The sequence below is a fragment of the Manis pentadactyla genome, chromosome X, assembly GCF_030020395.1.
Source record: "Manis pentadactyla isolate mManPen7 chromosome X, mManPen7.hap1, whole genome shotgun sequence".
NCBI classification, from domain to species: Eukaryota; Metazoa; Chordata; class Mammalia; order Pholidota; family Manidae; genus Manis; species Manis pentadactyla.
This window is the reverse complement of record NC_080038.1, coordinates 61,558,107-61,566,089: the sequence shown is the minus strand read 5'-3', so window position 1 is coordinate 61,566,089 and position 7,983 is coordinate 61,558,107.

Sequence of the window (7,983 nt, the reverse complement as noted above, 5' to 3'; positions counted from 1 at the left end):
TAAAGTGAATCAATCAGAATTATGGAGCTCTTTTGATCAAATCACTGGTTAGAAATGAAGGGTTACAGTTCTTGGTTACTGTCTGAAATCTGCCAACACATCCATTGTTTGTGAACTCCTGAAGCCCCTCCATAAAGCCAGAGGGCCCCTACAGAACTCTGGGTGAAAGCCGTCACCTTAGATATCTCCACAGATTTCTTCCAACTCAGACTTTTCCAGAATCCAGACTGTGTGTTCCTACAGGGTAGGTACTCTCTCTCTTTTACCTTGTGTCTTTAGCACCTCAGGAACTTTACACCTGGCCCATGGCTTTGCACAGTGTTTTAAAAAGCCAAAAGGTTAAAAAAAAAAGAAGTCTGTTGGATTCAGTTAGGGACCTTTGGTCAGGTGAAACAGGTGGGCCTTGGTTTGGATGGTGTCCTACTCAGATACAAGGGCTCTGCCTACTTTGAGCTCCCTCCCAGATGACTGGGAGAAGCGATTTTTGAGAAGGAGAGTTTAAGTCTTGGTCTTCAGGTGGCGCATCACTCTTGCCAAACCCCTTTCCACTTGAACTACAATCCCCAGAAGGTTTTGCATCTGGGTGCCACAGAGGTAGCCCAAACCAGGATTTTTAGAGGTTGAGTAAAGCTAAGCTGACAAGGGTAGAGGAGGTGGCCTGGACATGAAGGAACAGAGTGAAAGTGATTTAAGTACACTTGGACATGGAATGACTATGGAAATGACTTCAAAAAACATCTTACTAAACAAGGCTTTAGGTCTTACAGGTGCTAAGTTGTTTTCCGTGCAGCTGTCCTTGACTGGCAAGTGATTTCAGGTTGTCTCTTGAGAGACTTTGGAGTTACTTTGTTTTTCCCTTTTGTATCTATTGCAGAATTTCCTAAAATTATATGTATATATATATGTACTGGCTTCATGGTGCAAAATTCAAAAGGAATATAAAGGTAAATAGTGAAAAAAGTGTATCTCTTTCCTTCACCAGTCACATGATTCTTTTCCCCAGAGACTGCCATAGTCACCAGTTTCTTAATATATCCTTCCACAGATGTTTTATGCCTTTGCTATATCCATGTGTCCTTCAGGAGATATTCTCCACTAACACAAATGTGTATGTGTGTGCATTTCTCATTCTCCTCCCACAGAAATGAAAGTATTTTATACACACTACTCTTCATGTTCTTTTTAATGGCTGCATGATATTCCATTATGTGTATGCATAAAAATGTGTTTAAACAGTTTTTTATTGATGACATTTAGGTTCCTTCTAATCATTTCTATTATTCTGCAATGCAGCAATAACTATTCTTGAACATACATAATTTGCCAGAGGTATGGGTTTATCTTACTACAGAGTCCTTAAACCAGAATATAAACCCAACTGTGAGGCTGCAGGAGGGAATGTTCTGGAATGTCACTAATTTAGCCTCTCTTTACCACTTTGTTGCTTTCCTTGGCCTTCAAGCTGGTGCAACTAAGTGTCATTGTGGGACATTAAGAAGAAAGCAGGCAAAGGCAAAGGTAAGGGTTTAATCCCCATTGGCTAACAATGTCCTCATTGGCTTAACAACTTCTACCTGGTGACAGATTTTGCACCTTGAACCCTTTAAGTAATGGTTGGTTTGCATTAAGCAGATGACAGACTGGTTTTAAACTAGGCAGACAATGGAAACCCATGAAACAAGCTGCACGTAAGATGATAAATGGCAAGTGACACCTAACTTTGGTGTCAGGGACCAAATGGGGAGTGATGGGAGTGGGGTTGGCCAGGAGAGAGCACACTCCATCTGAAGAGGAAAGATTCAGTTTCAGCTGGCAGTGGGGGCCCAGGACTGTCGGATCTTCTGAATTTCTAAGAAGCTAGAAATGTGGATTTTTATTTTAACTCTCCCCAATCTATATCCAATAATAATAGTAATAGCAAACACCCATATGGCCCATACTCTGTGTCAGGTACTGATCTAAGTGCTTTAGGTGTTATAACTCAATATTCATTGTAACCCTATGAGGCAGAGTACTATTGTTTATCTCCATTTTACAGATGAGCTAAGTGGGCCCAGAGAGTTTAAGTAACCTTCCCAGAGTCATACAAAACAAGCAGCAGAGTCAGGATGCAAACCCAGGCCACACTCTTAATGACTACACTCTTACTGAACTTTTATTAGATGCTCTCATGAAATCTTTTATTGAGGAAAACTAAGTCAGATTCAAGCACTGCACAGACCAACACTACCAAGCCAAACAAAATGCCTCTGGAAGCCTCCAGTTGGAGACCTCAGCTTTGGAGGATATCTGGCACGAGGCCACTGTTCTCTGCTGTTCTTACAAACCTCCATGTTGACTAAATGCCTCTGCTATTATTCAGACCCAGGCCAGGTATCTGCACAGCCCAGGAACCTCTGCCTCAGTCATACTTTCTGCATTTCCAATCATTCTTGAGAACAGAATGAAGGTACAGGGCTGGGGTCAGTGGCCCAGCTTTATGTACTCAACAGGTCACTAAATTTTGGGTGAAAAGGTGTTGACACTGGTTTTGGAGTTAGGATTCTTGGCTTCTTGTCCTGGTCTTTTGCTCTGTGTGTGTGTTTAATGTTTTTCTCTTTTTGCCTCTCTGAGCCTCAGTTTCTTCATCTGTAAACCCAAACTAAAAATCCCTACTTCACAGGGTTATTGTGAGGAGGAGCAAAACTCTGTGTACCTGTGTGGCACATACGGAAGAAGATATTCGTAGCAAGAAAGCTTATTTGAGGGACAGGAAGCTGTCATTTCCCAAGGGAAGCTATCCCAAGATGGAAGGAAGTTGGGCTGCCTCCTCTTATTCTACCCTTCTCAGGGTTCTATTTTTGATCCTAAGTTCGTTCATCTGCCAGGCCACTTCTAAGACTGTGAATGAGCCGTACCTAACTCTGGCACAGATTCCTGGAGTTCAGGGGCATAGGGCAGCCTGAAATTAGAAATCAGTGCTTTGTTTGCCAATAAATGTGCCTTTGCCGATTTTCCTGTTCACTTACATGCTTTTCCATGTTAATTTACATGTTTGAATGCTGAGTTCAACAAAGCTAAAATCAATATAGGAGCCTCCAACCTTTCCTCAAAAAGACTTACCTGTAGTCTTAGCATATGTGAATATTAGGTTTTTCAAGAAAAGACTGCTGAAACTGAGACTCAACATTACAGAGAAACCTGGTCATGCATGTCATCAACCACTTTGTGAAAGGGTAGTGTGTCTTTGTTGAGAAAAAAGCCTCATGTACCACAGCAGGAGGGTCATAGAGAAGTGGGCAACATGGATGGAAAGGAGGACAGGGAGATAGAGAGTAGAACAGATCAGGGGACAGGAGAAAAAGGCAGGGGCCAAAGGAGTAATGGATATTCTCCTCTGCTCAGGGGGAGCAGGCACTGTGTTCTCCACATCTCTACCTTCTTGTGACAGTGTGATCGTGAGTTAAGGCTGCTCAAATAAATGCCTGTGGAGCCCTGTACAGAGTCCCAGAGAGTCTCCCATTGTGTTCAGTTCCTGTTCCAGCTCCTTTTCTATTCAGGGCAGCATACCAGGGGTGGGCCTTTTACTCTGGATGTGAGCTGAGGTGATGCCAAAATAGTGAGATCAGAGTGTAGAGGGTCTTGAATGCCAGCTTTTGATTATTCCAAGCAATGGAAACCATTACAGGGGCAGGATGCCAGGCTGGTGCTCCAGGAGGCTGCTGGCCCCCTCGAAAGACTTTTGGGCTGCAAGGGGAGGAGATCCAGGAAGCAGGGAGGCCAGCCGGGGCATAATAAAGACCTGGGCAGACAATAGCAGTGACAATGGAAGGATTAGTTTACCATTTAGAGCATACATAGAAAGAGAGATAGGCATCTAGGTGCTATCAAAGGAGGAGTCCCAGATGACTGGCTTCTTGCTCCAAGGGCCAAGAAGAAAGGCAGCGCTATTAACATAAACTGTGCTTTGGCCCCTTAATGGCTCTGGCCCCTTTCCACCCAAAGGCTGCCCCTGCAGCCCCGACTCCCCTTTAGTTCGGACCTGGTTGGGCCGGAGGAGGGGATGGCTCAGGGTGGCGGCTGCAGGAGCTCTAGGCCTCGTTCCTTGGGTCCAGGGAGGCTTGAGGCCTGAAGGGGCTTTAAAGGGAGGGAACCACCCGGCCGCAACCGCTCCTGCGCCCCTCCAGCCTCAGCCTCTGGCCCCTCTTTGGCCTGGCTGGTCAGAAAGCCAAGGCCCTCCAGAGGCGGAGGAAAGCAGGCAGTGGTGGGCCGGGGTGGGCGAGGGGTCGGAGGGGGGACGGGCTTGGACACGGGGCAGCAAGAAAATGGGAGAGAGAGGCGGACTAGGAAGAGCCCGCTCTGCCAGCGCCAGCGGAGCCCCCAGCTCCAGGCCCCGTTCGGCAGCGCCTCCGCCTCCTTGGCGTCTCCAGATCGGGTAGGAGGAGCCACAGCGCCACCCAGCGGTCGGTGCCAAGGAACGGCAGTCAGGGCTCTTGAGTAGCCCTGGAAGAGTGGAGGAGCTGAGTGGAACTGGGCGTGAAGTAAGACCTGGAGGCAAGCGAGCGCGAAGGTGGGGCACGTAGTGATTGGTTGACTGTTAAACCAGACCCTCCATTTACTTCGCTCACCAATCCATCTGGCACGTGGCCCTAGATGAATCTTCAGGTCAGCTGATAATATCCCCTCTAAACTCAACAGTCTTCCATGGCTCCCAATGGGTCTAGATGTTAAGCCCAAATTCTCTAGCTTGATCTTCACGGCCTGCCATATTTTGATCTCAGGCTATCTTTCAAGCTTTGTCTCTTTCCACCCACTCCACACATCCTACCACTGCTCACTGCTGCCCAGGGTCTCTGCTCAGAACTTATATTCAAATGAAGAGAGAGACAATGAACAAGAAAGCCCATGTCTAAACAAGATCATTTCAAATAATTACCAGCACGGGACTGTATAAAAAGCAGATTGGTGATAGTGTCTGGGGCAGGAAGTGCACTCCCATACCTCGAGTAGTAAGGAAGGGCCTTTCTGAGAAAGTGACATGTGAGCTGAGATCTGAGGATGAGGAGTCAGCCTTGCAAAAATCTGGGGGAAGAACATTTCAGGCTGAGAAAGGGCATATATATATATATATGTGTGTGTGTGTGTGTGTGTGTGTATACACACACACACACACACACACAAAGGTCTTAAGACAGGAACAAGCTTAGTGTATCAGATGAAAAGAAATATGGTAGGGTTGCTGAAGGTTAGTCAAAGGAGTATATTGGGTGAGACTGGATAGGCAAGTGAGATCATGTAGGGTCCTGTGGCCCATGGTAAAGAGTTTAGATTTTATTCCCCTCGAGATGGGAAGCTATTGGAGGGTTTTAGCAGGGTAGAGACATGATCTGATTTGCATCGTTAAAAGATGGCTCTGGGTGGATTATGTGTGAAGAGGGGGTAGGCAAGATTGGAAGCAGAGAGACCAGTTAGGAGGCCATTGCAGTGGTTCAGGGGAGAGCTGATGATGGCCTGGTCTAGGTGATGACAGTGGAGGTGGGAGACATTGTCAGATTCTAGAGGTATTTTGAGTGATTTCTGTTCATGTGTTTTCTTTCCAACCAGCCCAGGAGCACCTTAAGGGTAGATCCCCTGTCTGAGGGATCTTTGGATTCCCACCCTATACTCTTAAGCAGTTAGTCTAATAGGTGTTCAGTGTTTAGTGAAAGATCTCTGTGATCCTCCACAGAGAATGTGACAGGAGAGAATAGTAGTTAGAACTTCGGCCTGGGGCAGAAATTCTGGGTCTTCTTTCTTTTTATTCTGATGCATTTCTCCCTTTTTCCTTCTTTATCTTCCCATTTTCTAAAGGAATCTAAAAATATTTTGAGAGGGAAGGAAAAGCAGGAATTATGAGCTCCTCAGAGGTGCAAGAAACTATGCTCAGCTTTCACATATATTAGTTCATTTAAGTTAATTTATTTACTCTTTATAACAATATCTAATCCTAACCCTTTATTTTAGAAATAAGCAGATTAGAAACCCAAAAAGGAAAAGGGACTTTATGAAAGGGAAAGTTGTCATAGCACAAAATATGCATTATTTGGAGTCCTATGTAAGTCCTTCCTCCCACTTCACATCTGAATACTGTTTATTCATATCAATTATGCTAAGGTCTTTTTCAGCCTCTTGTTGATTGTTAGTATTATGCAATGCAAATGAATTTCAGAGTGAAACCAGATCTTGAAAAAGATTCAGGATTTGGTGAAGTCAATGAAACTGATGTTGAAGACCATCTCTAATGTCATGCAAAGTCCTTGGTAAACAGGGATTTGGCAGAGAGACCAGTTAACACTGGCAGAAGAGTAAATTGATGTAGGTAATGACAGGATCAAGGCTTCAAAGAGTATGATTCAACTCTCAAAGGATTACAAGAGGTCCTTGGGATAATTGAAGGAGTTCTCTGATTTTGGAAAAACAAAACTCTGTTTACGTTTCGTGGCAAAAGTCAGTATTATGTTCTCATGTACTTTGGTCAGGAAAATTATGTTATCCCAGTTCTTGATGCATTTTTTGTTCATTCTAAGGATTAGTGCATATTTGCACTAATATGCACAAAGTAATATGCATATGTGCATATCAATTACACTTTTTAAGTTTAAACAAAAATACAATTTCTTCAATTTTATTCTCAAGATAACATCCCAAGCAAACTCTTCTCCCTCACTCTACTATGAAATGTTGGTCTCCACTTCAAGTGGAATCAAGTAAGTGACCTTTTTCTAGTACCACTTATCCTCAAATAACAAGGACTTCATGTAGCCTCAGCCTTCTTTTCACCTTGTGATTGGCAAGCTTGGCTGCACATTAGAGTCACTTGTACAGTTTGTTCAACAATATCAGAGCTGGGAACCCAACCTAGACTAATTAAACCCAAATCTCTCCAGGTAGGGCCAGAGAAAAATCTCTCCAGATGATTGTGTAGCACTGCCAGGGTTGTGAGCTACTGCTGTCCCCCTACCTTGTACATGCTGAGGCTGAAGAGACAGAAGCTGTCTGCACTTGGACTGGCCTGAAGGGAGGGCACCAGGGCCTGGACCCAGGTGGAAGGGGTCACTCAGAGGGGCAGCTGCAGGGCAATATCCAGGAATCAAAGGGCAATGTGTGGCTGGTAGGGTTGCTTTCTTGGCACAGCCATTGTGCCCTTTACTCTGTTAGCACTGTGGGTGTGTAGCCACCTCCAATCCCTTGCCTCTTTTTCCTATGCCCAAGGCCAAGAAAGCTGGCTCTCCTTATGGATATGTGATGAGATAAAAACTCACGTTTTTTTTTTAGATCTCTTAAAAAATTTAACTGAGGTAAATTTAGATAGAATGCACATAGTTTGAGTGTACAGTTTGATGAATTTTTAAAATGTATACCTCTATGTAACCAATGCTCAAATCAAGGTATTTTCAAATCCTCAGAAAGTTCTCTCATGCCCCTTCTCAGTAGATCTAATTCCCTCCCACAAGAAAACAATTGACTTGTTTCCTTTAGCCTAATTTTTCCACTTCTAGAAAATCATTTGAAAGGAATCCTAACTTATGCATTTTTGTGTATATGTCTTATTTTACTCAACATAATATTTTAGAATTTATCCATATCACTGCATGTGTCAAGAGTTTCTTTTTATTTCTGAATAATTCCCTTGTACGAATAGTACACAATTGCTTTATCTGATTACCTGTTGATGAATTTGTATTTTTTTTCAGTTAACCACTATTATTAATGCTACTACTGTGAATATTCTTTTACAAACTTTTTGTGGGTACACATTTTCATTTCATTATAATATGGTGAAAACTCACGTTTTATAGTAAGCATATTATGGTTGCTGAACACTAAGATCATGTTATCTTGTGGATCTATAATGTGTTTGTCTTTTACTGCTGTGTTCCCAGCACCCAGCACAGTGCTTGACATATAGAAATTGCTCAGTAGGTATTCTTGGAATGAATGAACAACCAAGGTGAATATAGGCAG